Raw genomic sequence first — 18023 nt, 5'->3', positions numbered from 1 at the left:
CACCACATCCGCAAAAATTTTAAAACCACGATGTTCCTCCAGATGGGTGGTAAGCACGCAGGCGCAACATCGGGATTTTTAGAAGGTGTGGAAATCGTCAATCAAATTGTTGCAGTGGAACACACATCTAGAGCGCGGCTTTTTATTTATATGTCTGAACAGTTCTTGCAGACAAGCTGCTAACGTGTACACCTCTCAATGGTACATGTTGAACTAAACACGCGAACATATCCGCAACAGCAAACAACACTTAATGAACAATGTAACATTGTGCATGGTAAGAATCAATACGGACTGATTCATCAAATATTTGCCGATAGATGACGGCGAAGCTATACACAGTTGAGTAATGACTACAATGCCTTTGTGACGGTTGTCAAAACTGATAGACTGCAACGTTCGAGATATGCATAATGCCGGCCCTAACTTACCAATTCTTTATTATATTGGCCACACGTTTCCATATCAATAAATAAACGCTGTAAGCACTGAATGGAGAACGAAAACTAGGACGTCGCGATAGGGCGCCACTGAAAAGGTCGCGCGAAGCCTTTGAAAGGTCAGAGGAATTTCGAAGAAAACAATTGGCTAGTTTTCACATCCTCACTACACTATACGCGCGAAGTGCAGCACGCAAGAAGCGGTTTCTACGCCCGCACTACTCCTTTTTAACACGCTCTGGTTGATCGAACCCACACATTTTTGATTATCGGTCAACCGTGCTGTCACCACTAAACTACGCCGACATATTTTTTAAATAACCCTTCTAATGCCCAATACTACACATCACCAACACCGAAAGGGTGGGGACCAACACAACCAAATGCCAGGACATATGCATAGAAGGCGACAGCATTTGCTTTCTAATTGACCACCAGCAAGTCGAATGCGGCGTGCCTGGCGTGACAAGGTTAACTTTAATTCCCCGCGTCTCATCTTCCTGATCACAACGACAGCGGGGATCTCCCAGTCCTTTCAATCTTACAGTCCCGTCTTGTGAAAACGATACTGTCGAGTGAAATCGAAATGCCTTCGGGGGGCACTCGAGCGATACCGAAACTCCCACGGTGGTTGGTTACCAGAGCTATTTTCTACCGAGTGCGCGCTCAGTGCAACACGGCAAACAGTTCCATCATCACCACCACGCTCCCGTTTCCATCTGCCCTCAAACTAGGTTGTCGCCTCGCAGAAAAAAGACTCCGATTCTGTGTTCCGCTAGCTCATGTTCAGGCCCGTACAACTAACAGTAGCCGACAAAACTCCTAGCATATTACCTGTAACATCCGGGGTACTGCGAGTGTGTCAGTCCTGTTCACTACTTCTTTCGTATGTTACAATAACAGCATGCGCAATAGAACCTGAATGAAGTATCAACTCTTACAACAAACACTGACTACTCTTAGTCCTTCAAAACCACACAAGCATGCCTATATAACCTGACCAACTAAAAGGCTTGCTTGTACGCTGATGAATGTGTGACGAGTATTCTGTCATCATACAAAACGGCGTACGCACCGTCCATCAGTATGCCTAATTCCTTATGAGAACGGACTATTCTAGGTGTCAGATATGTCTTTTTGCTCGGCTAGCCCAACCTAATCTAACCTAATCTAATTTTCATTATGTATCACAAACATAAGCTGTAACAAGGATAGACAATTAACAGTACTTTGGCCTCCGCTTAGCATCAGACGTATCGTGGCACGTACACACTGGTACCACTTCTGCTAGGGCTAAAAATTTCCTCGACTACTTGAGGCACAATATTCGCACAGCACAATGGCTCATCAAAGACATAAGTACATAAAAGTAGTTATGCCTAAGTTACGTTGTGAGTCTCTCACAATGTAGCTTAGGCACAGCTACATTTATGTACTACTCTCGCTCCACTATGTGATACTCTCACAACTACCAAGCCGGCTCTTTGCCTGGCTAACCTTTCCTTACCCTTTTTTACCTTTATAAACGTATACCCCCCTCCCTCTTACAACGCAGCCACGGCACGAAAAACTGGCCGCAGAACCCGACTTGACTCAGGACCGCGCTTTGATTGATTGATTTGTAAAAAAAAAAAAAAAAGGGAGATGTTGGTCTCGAGCCACTCGGGACTGCCTACTTCAGGACGCGTTATTCACAACAGAAAGGGAAACTACACAAACCGCGCCTTGAGATTCGTAGTCAACGATTACATCCTGCATAGAAAATTTCGCGACATGGACACGAATTACATATACGCTAAACATAGACTCGCCACCCCACGCATCACTTTAATAGTTCGGGGCTTTACGCCGCGAGACAACAGCGATCATGACCGATGCCACAGTGATCTGGTTTCTGTATTAATTCTGCCCACCTGAGGGCTCTTTAACGTGCGCCGAAATCTCGACACACGGGACACCGCATTTAACGTCCCTCGTGGCAGACGGCGTGTCTGAGCAACTTGTACCCTTCCACCAAGTTCCCACCGTCCTTGGCCGGGTTTGAACCCCCGATCTTGGTATCAGCAGGCGGACACGCTACCGACTGAGATACCGAGGCCGGCTCATGTATCTCGTCCTTAAACTGGGCTGTTTCAGAGCAATGTGTTCTCTAATGTACCGTGAACAATTTTACGGCAACCGAGTGTATGCTACGCTAAATTCCAGTGTGGCGCTCCCGTGTCAGAGGGTCTACTAATGTAAATCCCAATTACTCCCTCTCACATAGGAGCACCGCGTTGGTGATGTTGATGGTGATGTGAAAAAGAAAAAAAAAGGGGGGATGCAAGTCACGACGAAGTCGAACTGGCTACCCGAGGACGCTTACACGCAGAAAATAGAAACACACGAACGAGTTAAAGTGATGGAGTTCAACATGTAATTCAAAAGAACCACATTGGAATTTAGCGCAGTACTCACAGTTACCCGTAAAATTGTACAATAAAGCTCAGTTCCGAAATGGAGCGCATGGCTATTGGTGGCGAGTAAAAACTAATAAATGCCTGGTTGTGTAGCCACCCCTCCGTGTCGGTGTACTAGAACTAGCTATTGCCCGGTGTCTTTTAAATTCAGTTTTGATCCAAGCACTTTGCAGTTCTGACGTTTCACCTACGTCTTCCTCTGTGATCCTTTCATTGAAAGATCATTCGATATGTCCATCTTTTGAAATGAAATTCAAAAAGGCTCGTAAAAGATGCATAGCGCCACACTAAAGGGAGTACCTGTCGAGCTCTCACGGAAAGCAGTGAATGTGAATACTACAATTTTCGCTGTTCGCGGTCCTGCTGCGCCGCTATTTGCCACGCACTAACGTTATGATGATACAGCACCAGAGCGACTGACGGAAGGTGGCGAGAACAAGCCGCGAAAATAATGTTATTCCAATGGAACTGCAATGGACTGAAGTATATAAAGCGGGATATTTGAGGAACTTTTTGGCGCCGCTATGTCGTTGCGGTTTTGCTGCTGAATGAAGTCCGTGTGGCCGTGTGCTTTAAACTCCCTACTCCCTACACTCCAATTCCCCGTAGCGCACGAGTCCGCGATATCTCACTACGGTCGTACGATAGTATGTGCGTGAAAGGACTTGCCTCACGCCTTATTAAATTAAATTCATTCCTTGCAAGAACTTCGAATATATAGCGTACATGATTTGTGTAAAGAACAAGAAATTTACTGTGGGCATTGTGTGCACATTCCCCAACGCTCGAGTTTTAAAGAGGGAATCAGTGATTCACCGTATATTGTATGCAGCGATTTCAAAGTGTACGGTACCACCTCGGGTAGTGGTAACTTCTTGAGAAGATTGTCCATGATGTCACAGTGTCAGTGGTAAACGATGACCGGCCCGCCTTCGCTCGGAGACACCCGCACTCTAGCTCTCTGGGCTTCACCGCGTGTGCGATGGGCTCAAGACATACATCAGTTCCATCATCCCGCCTGGCCCTTCTGCAGCGCCGATGCGGACTCGCATGACACAAGCACATGAGCACGACTCGTACTCACACTTTTTCGCGCATCCCATCCTCGTCGCCAAAAATGATGTGGTGTCTTACATCGTATTATAGGGCATTAAGGGTTCATCCAGCCTCATTCCGTCACTCCCAGACTTTATTCTCCTTTCTCACGTGCCGTGATGCACATACGATAACCCGATAAGAGAAGTCGCCCGCTGCGTGCGCTGGGCGACGGATGTCAACTTCATGGGAAGTGATCATGTGTCCTTGCTGACCACTCTTCTATCTGTCTGTAGTTGTGCCCTCAAGAGTTTCGTGTCAGAAAACTGGAGGCAGCTTGCAGCCACGGTGGAGTCACAAACTGCTAATGTCGCCTCGATAGAGGAATTCATTGCTGTCCTCAGGAAGTGCCACGTACTCCCAGACCGACCTCTATGGCTCCTTCGCCTGTAAAATGAACAACATTGTCGACGTAGATTCTCAACAGCTGAGAGGAATTCCCCGAGGAGCTGAACGGCGCTTTAAACGAGCTGGAGACTACAAGATTACAAAGAAGCCTGTCGAACTAAGACCATTTTCGCCATAATTGTCTGGCTCGATCGCCTCGTGTGTCGTTGTGCTCTTCCCTGCCTCCATACACTCCGGCAAACAGAGCCTAGCAAGTCTTTATGAGCTTGAGCTGCCGGGTTTTGCAAACTTACCCTTTCAAAGCTCTAGCACTACTTATTAAATTGGAAAAGCAATGCCTGCCAGGCGAATTATGCCGTCTGATTTTAAAGCCGTTTGCATCCTCATCATCTCATGAGCACAAGGTGTCACTGGAGGAAGTTAGGAGAAGTAGAGATATAGCCGGCCCTGGCTCAGGGCTCTCATATTACCTTGGATATCGAAACCCTAGACAAGCAGAGTGGCTTTACAGGAGTTGCAAGGCAAACAGAGACAAACCTCGTAGTGGCGCCCGTTTGTTCTGTCCTGTAAGAGTTTCTCTCTCTCTCTTCTTCTTCTTCTTTTTTAGTGCTTCTAGAGAATGTGGTATCTGGAATCACTTCCCTCTTTACCCTTGAGTAATCGTTGGTTTCAATACGTTCTTCAACTGTCATCATTCAAGTGAAGTATGCCACTGGAAGTTCTGCTTGTCCTTCTATGCCTAAGGCGGCAACCGCATGGAGCACTTTTGCCAACTGAATGGCAGCAGAACTTGAAAGGAACGGTGACCTACTAAGCGAACAATAGACGACGGACCGATGAGCCGGTTTCTGCCAAGGGTAGATATTTAGTCTGAGGAGAGGAAGTGACACCACCCGACGGAACCGTGTGCGCCAATGAAAACACGCTTCACAGGAAATGCCACAAGCACGTGACAAAGTCAACTGTAATCATGCTTGTGACCGCCTTTTTTTTTTTTTCGGGCTTTGCCCTCTTCGCCCTGCCTCAGGACACGCACGGACTTCGACGTGGATATCGCAGGTTTCAAAGAGGCCACCTCTATGGAACGTTAAACTTGTTCAGTATAGGGATATCAACTTAAAATATATCCTTTGGCAGGAGGTGGCAAGGTGTGTGCATGGCGAAGGTGACTAAATGAAACATCCAAATGTTTATTGTGGCACACGCCAAATCGGAAATGTGTAAGGAGGTAACGGTAATAAAAATGCAGTCTGATATTTCTTTAGTGAGCATTGCTAGAAACACTCATAAGCCAACATTCTCTTCGTATCTCAAAATTTCTTGTAAACACCTGATTTCTAGATGTTATTAGCACCGTACTTTTTCAAGAACCGCTAAAATATCATTTATGTTACTAAACAATGCGTAGAGCAGTTTACTACAATAAGCATTGCTACATCGCGTGCAACAAGCGGTGGTAAACGCTAGGCCGACGCTTCACCATGACAACCTCAACGTGGACATTCTGCTCCATGCGGTTGCAAGCTTCGATACCGTTCCGTTCACGCTGAGTTGGCGCTCCGTTGGCCCGATTCAGTTGGCAAAAGTTGCTCCATGCGGTTACCGCCTAATGTAAAACCCCGAGACTAAGGAACACGAAGGGACAGACACAACACGAAGTCTCAAACGCAGCTGAAAATTTTACTTCACATACAAGAATTATATACAACCAGAGGGAAGGAAACAACCAGTTGAGGACAAAAAGGGTCAGTTCGGGGAAACAAGAAGTCCGCTCAAGGCCGGACCGAGGATTGCGGATGGGTAGCTGACACAGTTCCCACAAGAGGTTATGCATAGGGTCTGTCTTAAAAGTCTTCGTCTTCTGTAGGGGTCCACTTCAGAAGCTTTTACAATTGTTTCACCCCATAGAGGGAAGAAATCTGCGCGTTGTTCCAAATGCTTGGTAATTTCCGAGTTTGAGGCTTTATTTTTTACTTTTAATGAATGCTCTCTCAGGAGATCATTTAAGCAACGTTTTGTCTCGCCAATATAACAGAAACCACAAGCTAGGGGGACCTGATAAACAACATTTGAACAACAGGGGACGAATTTGTTCCGGTGATCCTTACAGGTAACTTCAGGTTTCGCGAAAGGCGTGAGGCGATCAAGACGGAAGTTGTTCTTGAAAACAAGGCTGATTTGAAATTTCTTCGCGACGGCCAACAAGTTGTGCGACACTTTGTGGAAGTAAGGTAATACAACACGTTTGGAGAGAGAAGGCTTAGTTTCAGGCGAACGAGGAAGCAAGGTGTTTAACAAAACATTTAAAGCACTAAGTAACATGTGTTGGGGGCAACCAGCATCATTCAAACGGAGAAGCTGACTCTCCGCAGAGAGAAGGATCTGATGAGAACAAGATTTTTTTACCGCATTCGATAGGATACCTGTGATCAAACCCCGTTTTACAGCTTTGGAGTGGCAAGTTGAAGCGGGCAAAATGGGTTTAGCTTGAGATTTGCCGTAAGCCCAGCAAAGAACGGGTTGTAACAAAAGTCTGATATCAAGAAACCGACGCACACCAACAGTGGGGAACTCAATAGCGAACACAAGCTCCGGGGCCGCGGACAAAATTATATTCTTACATTGAGCAATAACACTTTCATTGGTAGAAACGAAAACTAGGTCATCTACGAACCTTCTTACAACGACGTCATTTGAAGACAGAGAGGATATAAAGGATAATACAGCATTGTCAATTACACTCAAGTAAATCTCTGAAAGGACAGGCGCGATAGTCGAGCCAATACAGATACCAGTATTTTGGGTGTATAATTGTCCGTCAATACTTATGGCAGTAGATTTCAGATAAACTTCCAGTATGCTCAAAAATTCAGTCACAGATATACCAACTTGCGATTGAAATCGCACCAAATTATCTTCAAGAAATCGGCGTACTCTGTTCAACAACACATTCTCTTGCAGTTAATCGTACAGATCATTGATGTCCAAGGAAAAAAACAAAGCATTTCTTACCGTGAAACAACTGTAAATCCGAAATAAGTTGTTCAGAATTCTTCAAGATTAACGCGCTAGGGACGAATATAGAAGAAAACCCCTTTTCTAAAAAGGTCGAAACAAGCTTTTTCCAGGTTTGATTCTCATTGATTCTAATCAATCAATGATTGTTTGTTCAATCAATCAATTTGTCAATCAATGATTGTTGGATCAATGATTGTTTGATGCTAAGCGGCATGTCCACCTTGTGATCCTTGAGCCTTGAGCCACCCCATCAGCCACCCTATCGTCCCCTGCCACTTTCTCTTTTCCTTTTCTGCTTCTCTTTTCTCTTTCTTTCTCTGTTTTTCTTTTTTCTCTTTTGGGTTGGGAATTGCAAGTCGGCCTTGGCCTGTCTGACCTTTCCCCCTCTCTCTATCTTTAATAAACAATCCCCCCCCCCCCTTGAGCAGGAGCTTTACGCCGAAAGTTCCACGAGATGCAGAGCGTGTACAGCTACATAGGACAGTCAGATCATCGTCAAGAAGAATAGAGCACATCGACCTCTTGAGCTTGTCTAATGCATGATTATACGGTTTTAAAACGTTTCCAACAGCAGTATGTATGTGTGATGTTCTTGTATGTGAAGTTAAATTTTCAGCTACCTTTGAGACACCAGCTCACTTGCTTCCTAGCCATTTTTTCATTGTCATGTCCTTCTATGTTTATTTGCCTCATCCTTTTTCTTCCTTTTTTTCCTTTTCGTTTATTATCAATTTAAATGCAAATACAATGTTGGGATATGCCAAAAAGCGGCAAAGTAGCCGCTTGACTGGGGCATTATCCCGTATGGATGTTGCTGTGGCAGCTGCAACAGTGTACAAATATAGAAGGAGAAAACAAACAAAATACAAGTATAAGAAAAGGTACAAAGAAGCACTGGACAGTACATGTTATGCACTGGTCAAAAATAAGCAAAAACGAACATCAGTGGGTCATGTAATAACAGCCTCAGGTAGACTGGACAAATAATTCTCGCAATGAGGATCGTGAGAGTGTCTGAATATTAATATTTTGCTTACGATAAAATTAAATGTGCTTGGGAGAGTGTATGATAATGGTTGATGACTGTAATTTGTTCGGTAAAGTGGTATTTTTAACAGGTGGCTGTGACGTGAGTGCGGCGGAAACCACTCAAGAGGGACTAGTGAAAGCATACCTTCGTTGTTATGTTTGACTGCTGATAAGTAAGCCTTTAAGAGTAAGAACTTGTATAAGTGAGTTATTTTAATGAAGTTGAGAGCTGTGAATAAGTGTTGTGTGTGATGGTCGTAGGGGGACGTTGGCAATGATACGTATGGCCCGCTTCTGAGTAACCAGTAGGCCCTTAGCAGCGTTAGTATTAGCGGTGCCCCAGACCAACAGGCAGTACCGCAGAGTGGAAAAAAATAGTGAGTTATATAAAAGTATTTTAACATGTTCGGGCAACGTATGACGAAGGCGATTCATGATCCCAATGGGCCTAGAGATTCTGGACCTTACGTAGGATATGTGGGCGTCTCAAGATAAATTTGCAGAGAAATATACGCCTAAGACTTTGACCGACTTTACGACGTAACTCATCCACTACAACGTTTCAGAAGACCCCAGTGCACGATGGTCTATGTACTTGACCGCTCTCGGGTATTGAGGAGGAGTGTTCACATAGCCGTATCGCAGTTCATGCGGCCCTCTTGGATATCAAGAGAGTCTACGGTTCTGTACGGGACGATCCCGTTGGGTCTCTTCATATCGCTCCACACAAACTTTGTGTAGACGGCAATGGGTACAAGGCAACCGGCACGCCTCGCTGCTACATCTAGTACACCCGGAACTGAAATTCAGTATTCTGTCCACGTTACCTCGATCTGTTCGGACGCCTTCGCGCAAGTTACGTTTGAATGTCCCTAAGGGCGCCAATTCTTCCGTAAAACTCGAAAGACTGATTCTGCGAAATGTACACTTTTGCAACCATGGAAGACACTGTGCACATGCTCCTGCACTTTTCCAGACATTCGTCTATAAGGGCCTGGGTGTCGATCTTGAACTTTCACATAGCGATCGTTATCTTTATATTTAGAGTTCGCTCCACAGCCGCTTTGGTATGCTCGCGCAAGAGCTCGTAGCGAACCACGGAGCGGAGTGATGCCTTTAACGCGCGTTATGGCATATACCAGATCGCGTGGCTCATCGGATAGCGTGCTGGCCATTGTCACGTCGAGACTGGGAGGTACCGGGGTTTGAATCCCAGTGGCCGCTGTGCTGTCTGGGGTTTGTGCTGGGTTTTCCTGATACGCAATCAGACATATGTCGGCATAGTTCCCTTAGAAGTCGGCTTAGGGCGCACATTCCACCAGGGCACCAGTCGTGACGTTGACACACATGTGAGGCGAGCCCTTTCACCAGCACCGCGTTATGGGATAACGACAAGTTGAAGATGGGCTCCTGCTCTCGACCGATTGGACAACTGAAACTTTGATATCGTAAAATTTCTGGGTCCTTGGCCACCTGACAAGAGGGATGTTGCCTTGTCAACGGTTGTGACTTTTATCCCTAGTACTGCATTCGAGGCAGTCTATAGGCAGTGTGCTTCACTGTGCACTACGCTAACCGCTGATTCGGTCTCTGTTCGTTTTATCGCCTCCATATAGATCGGGCGAAAGTGTCGTTTTCTTTCTTTCTTTTGTTTGCTTTTTTAGGGGCACTTTATGGGAGCACCCTAATTCGTCGTGTGATGGATTCAATCTCTTCCTTTTATGTTTCCAACATCAACATCAACGGTCAGGTGCTGTATGTCTTGTGCGCGCTATGGGTTGTTAGAACACCACTCCGGTGGATTTCCTCGTATCTGCCGAGACAGATCATTTCCATGCGTACCGGAGGCGAAGCCAGTCACAATCATAGCCAATTAGCTGCTGTGCCTCAGGAAAAAGTTCCGAGCTCCCTACTGTTAAACCTGGTGCTCAACCAACACTTCCCAGCTGGTTACCTCGTCGCTTAAATGCAAGTATGTGTATTGATAACATCTGCTTGTTGTCATCAGGAGCTCAATAGGCAGAAATACAACGCCGACTTCAAGAATACATATAAACAGTGAGTGACTTCTTATCACAGAGCGGCATGGATATATCCCAAGAGAGAACTGTCTGCCGTTACACGAAAGAGGCGCCCGGACTTGCAGCTATATCTATGGGAGGATGCGCAGTACGAACAGTGACATTAAACCGGTTCCGAGTTATACCTGAGCGACCCCCCTCCTTGTCGGGAGAGATATCTAGCTTTTGGGGGAAGCAAACGCGCGCATTAATGGTAAGCCATAGGTGTTCTACTCAAGGGACTCTCTACACCTGTTGCTCAATGACGTCCTTTCGCGCTCTTACGCTCGCTAGCGCGCGTTCGGAAATCGACGTCGCGAACGACTACTGTGTCCATCTAACGGCAGCTTGGTTGTCACAGCGTCACAGGATCGTCAGCTCCAGCCATTCCCGTACAGGATCCGCATCTGGATTTGCCTTCTTCCCTTATGGAGTTACAGGTTCCTCTAAGGAAATCACTCCCTCATACCTCTCTTGAGCATGAGTATATTGCGTACAACACAGCGTTTCAAAATTTCCTTTTGCGTGGCCGTCACGCCCTCCTGAGGCAGTAGAGTGGCTGCTGGCGGGATGATGTTTTCTCCGCGGAATAGAAGCATGATGGTAGTGCCGCCCCTGAATCCAGGCTAGTCTCCACACGCCATTGATGCCTTCCGCTCAGTTGCACTCACCAGCGTTGTCGGAAATGTTATGAAACGGAATATCCACACGACTCAACTGGTATTCTGAGATAGCCCCATTCTTGCCTGAGGCCATGGCTGGCTTCCGACAAGCGCGATGGGCAATTGAGTCGATGTCGGCTCCTCTATCCAGCAAGCAAAGTCCGATGAGCCCTAGCAACCGAATTCCCTATGATGTGGCGAAAGCATACAGTAATGTTCTCTACAGTGCCGTTGTTGCATCGTTCCAAGAAACTGGTGTGGGTGGATGTCGACGTTCACCTTCTCTCTTGTTCGTCTGTTGTACCTCGTCGCTGACTTCGTCATAATAGGTGGATGTATACTCATGCCTGGTTGCAAGCCTTCCTCTCCGACAGCTCTCTGTTCGTGCGCACTGTAGAGGAAGATAGTGCCTCCTACTCTGTATTCGCGGAATCCTATAAGGAAGCGTCATCTGTCCGCTCTTGTTTAATGTCAGCCACCCACATTAATGTGCTCGGGCACCTCAGCGGGTCTTCCTGGGATCCGATGTGCTGACATCCGTCGTGTGCATTGTTCCATGATGCTTGGAACTATCCTCTATAGCCTGTCTGTCCTGTATGGGATCCCCAGCATTCACGAGCGGGAACTGCTCAATATTCAGGCCAGATGCCTGCGCCTTTGCTATGGAATGGCGAAGACTGCTGAAACTTCCCCTGTTTTAGCGGTGGCGCGGGGAACCATCGGCGTCTATCCTACGCGACAAGTCCGTCTACGCGTTTACGCACGTTACCTTGTCCGCCATCAGGTTCATCACATCTGTGACACTCTTGTCCTCCGTCTACATTCTAGCAAGCTATTCTTCGATCGCGACGCGACATCCTCTCAACTTCTTCCCTGATCTCCTTTGCGGAGCTTATGTGGCCCCTTCGCCACCCCACTCTGCAAACATCCATCACGGGTCTTCGGGAAAAGAATACTGTGTCAACGGGTGTGGTCTGTCAACGGTTGTGTCTGTGGCTCGTCAAAATGCTGCATTAATTCATCGGATGCGACTCGATGTGGATTTTACAGCTCAGTGGTGTTACAGCTTGAGACCAGTTGATTCTCCTAGCTGCCGTAACTGGAGAGCTCTAAAAGAACTAGAGCACATTCTTCTTGATTACACACACTACCAACTTTCCCGAACCACATCTCTCGGGGTCTCTTACTCAGCTGGACTCACGCCCCCCTTCCTTTCAAAATTTCTTGGTCCCTGGACAAATCCAGCCCTCCAACGCCCTGCCTTCAAAGCTCTTCTGACCTTCTTGCACACCATAGCACTTCCATTATTCCATTCCCCAAGCAATGGGGAATGGAGCGATGAAACTAGCGATGAAACTCCCCATTCAACATCTCGCAACTAAGTTCTTGTTGTTGTTGTTGTTGTTTTGGTCGGCCAACCGACCCTGTACCACATCCGTACCCATCACCGGCACCGAACTCATGTATTAGTGATGCTTCACTCTACGTAATAGTATGCTGCATTTTGCATCCCACTGGACGGGAATGAGCACAGAGTCAAGTTTCCCATCATGTCATCTGCAGAAGCTCAGTCATTTGCAATGCTGAACTCTTTGAGACACGTACGCTCCTCGTTGGCGCCCAGGGCCTGGACGATCCGGACTGACAGTAAAGTGGCTCTGGAGGAGCTGACCTCTTACTCTGCTGAAGTCATCAGTGACACCTATACAATAATCATTGCTCTGTACTCCGAACTTGTATACCTGGGGCAATGTGTGTTTGGTTCAAGTAGATTCCGAGCCATGTCGAACTTTCTGAGAATGATCGCGCTGATGCTCTGCCTCGGCGGTACTGGGCAGTCAACGGTCCTTCCCCTTGTTCTATGCACCAGCTGCAAATGCACCGCTTTGTTGATAACTGTGCCCGGCTGTTCTAGCAGGAAACTATCTGCACCAACCGCTCCCTGCGATCCACTGACCCACTAATGGCCCTTGTTGTGCACGTCCACATGCCGAGTAGCGAGGAGTTGTTGCTTCGTCGACCGCGGCTGAATGTGGCACGAATTCCACTCTACCTGTTCGAGATGAGCCAACTGTCTTCGCCTCTTTGCCCTGTGTGTCATGTAGAAGCAGATGTACGACACAGGCGCACAGACACAGCGCAGGAGCAGTCTTCCATTTTTGTAGGAAATAGCAAGCCTCTTGCATGGCTAACCTCTGCATTTTTTCTTCTTTTGCCAATAAACATATCCCCTACCCTCAGGTGTTCCACGTGCAAAACCGAATGATGCAGTGACTGCTGACGCTAGGGAGCCTGCCTGGGAGGCTGGTGGCAGGACGGGTGACGGACAGGACGGATGACAGAGTCCTCTCGGCAATATGTGCACTTCTCACGCGTTTCTTGAGGCACCTGCTAGCACTGGCAATCCGTAGACGGCACTCCTGTAGGTTTCACAAAGCTGCAATGTCATATAAGTGTCACATACCAGCACACAGGCCACGACCACGGCAGCGAGCTCCCTGTGGGCCCTGGAGGGTACCTGTTGCCAGCATTGTGGTCCCCGCGGTTTCGAGCAAGAAGACGGTTGCAAGTTGCGTCGCCGGGAAATACTGCTTATAGTATATCATGAATAAGCACAACGCTAAAACTGCAGTTTTTACAGATGTTTCCAGCACGGCGACAGGATCAGCTCGTGCGTACGCGATTCCCGAGCTATCTTTACAGTCTTCTGTTCGGCTGTCGCATCCACTTCCCTTCACTTTCTCATCGTACTTCTTCAAATAACGCAGCTCCATTGCAGCTCCATGAGCTCCATTGCAATACTACAGCGCTCACCGTCATCGAGTCTTCCACTGATGCCAGATCTTGGATTGTCTATAGCAGTCGTGCACAACCGAGGTTCCGCGAACAGGACGCTGTCGAGCTACGGCGAATGAAACTTGAATGCGTAGCGAAGCTTGCCCCATGCCAGGCTTGGTAGCCGGCCCACTTCGACACAGTTGCGTCTAGCATTGTGTAGCAGTAGATCCCTTGAAGTCATGCAGGCAGGATCACGGGGTCGCTCAAGTAACATAAGTTGAGAAGCACTGGCCAATAGCGATTGCTAGAGCGACTTGCAAGCTCCTCAAAATGTGTTTGTATCCGAGTAGGTGTGTTTGTGCATATGTTTCGCCTGGCCATGGCGTACTGTTCCACTGAGTACCCCGACACTCAGGTTGTTATGGGTAGGGTATTGCTGCAGCTGTCGTCTTAACGTTTCGTGTGCATCATAACGCAATCACTCGTTACTACGCGCAGAGCATGCTTCACTCCCTTCGGCGGCGAATCAACAAGGGTCCGTGGCTCTCTGGGAGCGCACGTTTTTCTCTGCTTTCCTTCGTTGATCCCAACTCCCTCCCTCCCTGATCTGTACTGCAACCCATGGAGTGTCTTACTCGCCGAATTCACCTTACTGTTCCCTATGGGCGTGCTACGCTCAACTTTGTCTAGCGATGCCAGTGCCCATCTGAGCCCAAGCGGTAGCAAGCACAATCATTGGCTCGTATCGCAGGATCGTATGATGTCAGGTTAGGTTGTGTCGGCACAGGTTCCCTTATATATATCGTCACAGGACGCACATTCCCCCAGAGCGCTAGTCGTGACTTTTCCGAGCTCTGTGAGGCCGACAACGGCGAGCTCTTTCAGCACTACTACCACCACCACTAGCAGGGCGCATGTTGCTTGCTGGACAGAAACACTTTGTGAGGTCGCCAAACAGGAAACGTCATAGCGAACGGCAATGTAAGCGGGGAGCACAGTACTATTGTGTCGTTAGCTGCCATACAACTTTGAAAAATGGCAAGTGTAGTATCCCAGAGTAGTGTTTTACCTTTCCCTGGAAAGCCCTGGCAGGTAGCTCATGCAACTTAAGCACAAATTGTTGAAGCGTAGATGATTGATCGTATTAGAATGTCGGTATGTGCAATTCAACAAGGTGGGCATCGCTGATGTACAACCAAATGACCAAGGAACGATTTCAACAATATTAGACTGCGCTTTGTATTAGTATTCTGCCTGACATCGAGGTGGCAGCGGCAGAATAGCTTCATGGGTACGTGTCCCTTTTGGAACTCTGGGGAACAATATTTGTGCATTAACCGTGTTCAGTATTCGTTTAAATACGCTATCCGAACAACGCTGGAATCCGAGTGACATGACAAGAAAGAAAATACTTACACTATTCCTCGTGGTGTACATAAAAGCATGGAATAAGTTTCGCAGCACTATAGTTTCCTTACCTAGTGTATGCAAGAAAACTGCCGCATGAGTTTTCAAGAACACATGTGCTCATGCCGCCGCCATCGGTGGCTGAGTCGGTAACGTGTCTGCCTGCTGATCACGAGATCGCGGGTTCAAATCCCGCCGAGGGCGGTGGCAACACGGTGGAAGGTACAAGTTTCTTCGACACGCCGTCCTCCGCGAGGGACGGTAAATGTGGTGTGCCTTGTGTCGAGATTTTGGCGCCTCAAGTGGGCAAAATTAATCCATAGACGCAACCACTCAGGTGCCACTCATGATCGCAGTTGTATCGCGACGTAAACCCCCGATTTACTAATGTGTTCATGCAATGTGATGCCTGTTCTTGCTTGCTCTTGTGAGTGAGTTTACGTGCAGTCACGAGATACAATCACAGTCAAGATCCTCGATTCTTTTATCGTACATTACTCTAATTGCACATGGATAATTAAGTGTGTTGAAATTACAACTGCAGCTACGGCAGATCCTAAGCAGTGTCATTTTTGTTTCTTCCGTTTAAAAGGGTGCTATGCGCTAAAATTCTTAGTTGACATCACATCTTCATAATTAGCGATTATAGCTATCGCTCCCTGACTAAGCCAGAATGTGCAAAATAAATGCGTGCGCACTTCTCAATTTCTAAGGCCTGATCATAAGTAAAAACTGGACAACGCAGGTGCGGTGAACGTGAATGTATCCTGGATGTGTCCAGCAGTTGTATTTGCAGAACATGATGTGTATCGATCTTGCTGACGTATGTTTTAAGGTTCATTTTTGCGTACTAAAGTTTAAAGTTAAAGTTATTTTCGCATTGTTCAAGTCAAACCGGGACTTGTCTCCTGAGTGTACAAATAGCTCGCGCTACTTCTTTTTCGTCATTTTCACACGCGACAGGCCTCCGCGTTCACCACGTGGAGGTCCAAAGTTTGTGCAAAACAGAAGACACGTGCTGGACAAGATGGCCGACAACGAGGTGAGCGCGCACATCGAAAAGCGAATTGTCATGAAGTTTCTCATGAATGAAGGCGTAAAGTCATCTGAGATTCACAGAAGACTTCAGGCTCAGTATAGCTACGATGCACTTAGCTGCAGCAAAGCGTTTGAGTGGTTAAACCGGTTCCGAGACGGCCGTACATCAGTTCAGGACGATCCCGGCCGGGACGGCTCAGAGCCCATTATCAGAGTTCCTACGAACATCCAACTTGTGGAGCGCCTGATCCTCAAGAACCGACTAATAATATGTCTCAAACTGGCTCGAAAGACGGACCTGTGGGAACGTTGAACACTATCATTCATGAACACCTCCAGTCGGGCAAGTCGGGAGAGTCGGGCCTCATCACCAAAGGATTCCTCCTCCTACAGGACGATGCACGCCCGCATACCGCACATCTCACGACAGGCACCTTACAGTAACTTGGCTGGGAGTTGTTGCCACATCCCCCTTACAGTCCAGACCCCGAGACCCCGCCCCCAGCCATTTCCATCTCTCCAGTCTACTGAAGGCGTTCCTTGGGGGGCTGCCATTTCAGCTGCGACGACGAGGTCAAGAATGCGGTCCGATCATGGCTGCTACGCGCCGGTAAGGATTTCTACGCTGCTGCCATCCAAGCCCTCGTGAAACACTGGGACAAGTGCATTAGTGCAGCTGGAGATTTACGTTGAAAAATAAAACTCATTCCTTGCCTCTAAGTTTATTTTACTTTTGCGAAAAATGAAAAGTCCCGGTTTGACTTGAACACCCCTCGTACATAAAGTCTGCCCGGTTGCGGCTGTATCTGCGCGGATACCCGCACTAATCTCGGATAGAAAATGTGAACTGATGCGGCTGAAATGCCGGTGCACCGGCGTTGCCCCTGCGGGCCGTGCGGGTACCCGCGCTATACCCGCGTTCATGCTGTTTCGCGAAATAAACGAACAAAAAACGGGACTTCCAGTGAGTTTTATGATAATTTTATAGCCGTTCAATTACTGTATAACGCACGTGATGTACCAAATGTAAAGCTAATTTAAACGTTTCGTGTTCTTCTTCTTTGCGCTCCAGTACTCTAACTTGTGCAACTCGGCTGCACGCCGTACCAGTGCGGGTCTGCTGATATACCCGCAGCACCCGCGGACCGGGCTAGCTCCACCAAAAACTCGTGCGGATACGGATTGGGAGATCGTGTCTGCGGTTAAAGTGCTGGTGCGGGTCGAGAATTGCATACCCGCGCAGGGTTCTACTAAAAGCGTCCTTAAAACTATCAACCAGGTATTTCCTTAACTTTGTGCACGCACCTTCGCTCGAGGGTAATTTCATTCTCATCCGATACCTCTTCCATGTGAAATACGTCATTGTCTGATAATTCACACTTAGAGAGGTTCCGTTCCCCAAAATCAACAGTTACGACACGGTTAAACGGTTATACGCACGGCTATATGCACGTTAAAACGGTTATACATTTCCACTATGCGGAATGCTGTATTTCGATGTCGGTGCGACCGGCAATTTCTATTTGTAAATACTTGTAATAAATGCCCTGCTCTGTTCTTCTCTTTCTTATATTATAGCTAGCTGATAGGTGTTACTCAGTTTTGTTATCTAAGCAACGTGCAGTAGCCGGCGTCCGCGCAGGTGGAGGCAATTTAATATAGGAATAGGTTATACACTAGTAGGACGAC

The 18023-nt window shown here is 47.4% G+C and overlaps 1 protein-coding gene across 1 annotated transcript in view; it reads right to left on the bottom strand.

The window, feature by feature from the left end:
- Positions 1-18023, bottom strand: part of LOC135383127 (uncharacterized) — an 86696-nt gene that overhangs the window by 41618 nt on the left and 27055 nt on the right. The window lies entirely within an intron of this gene.

Source organism: Ornithodoros turicata, chromosome 2 (genome assembly GCF_037126465.1).
Source record: "Ornithodoros turicata isolate Travis chromosome 2, ASM3712646v1, whole genome shotgun sequence".
NCBI lineage: Eukaryota > Metazoa > Arthropoda > Arachnida > Ixodida > Argasidae > Ornithodoros > Ornithodoros turicata.
Note: the sequence above shows the minus strand (reverse complement) of the source record. Positions and strands in the feature narration are given on the sequence as shown.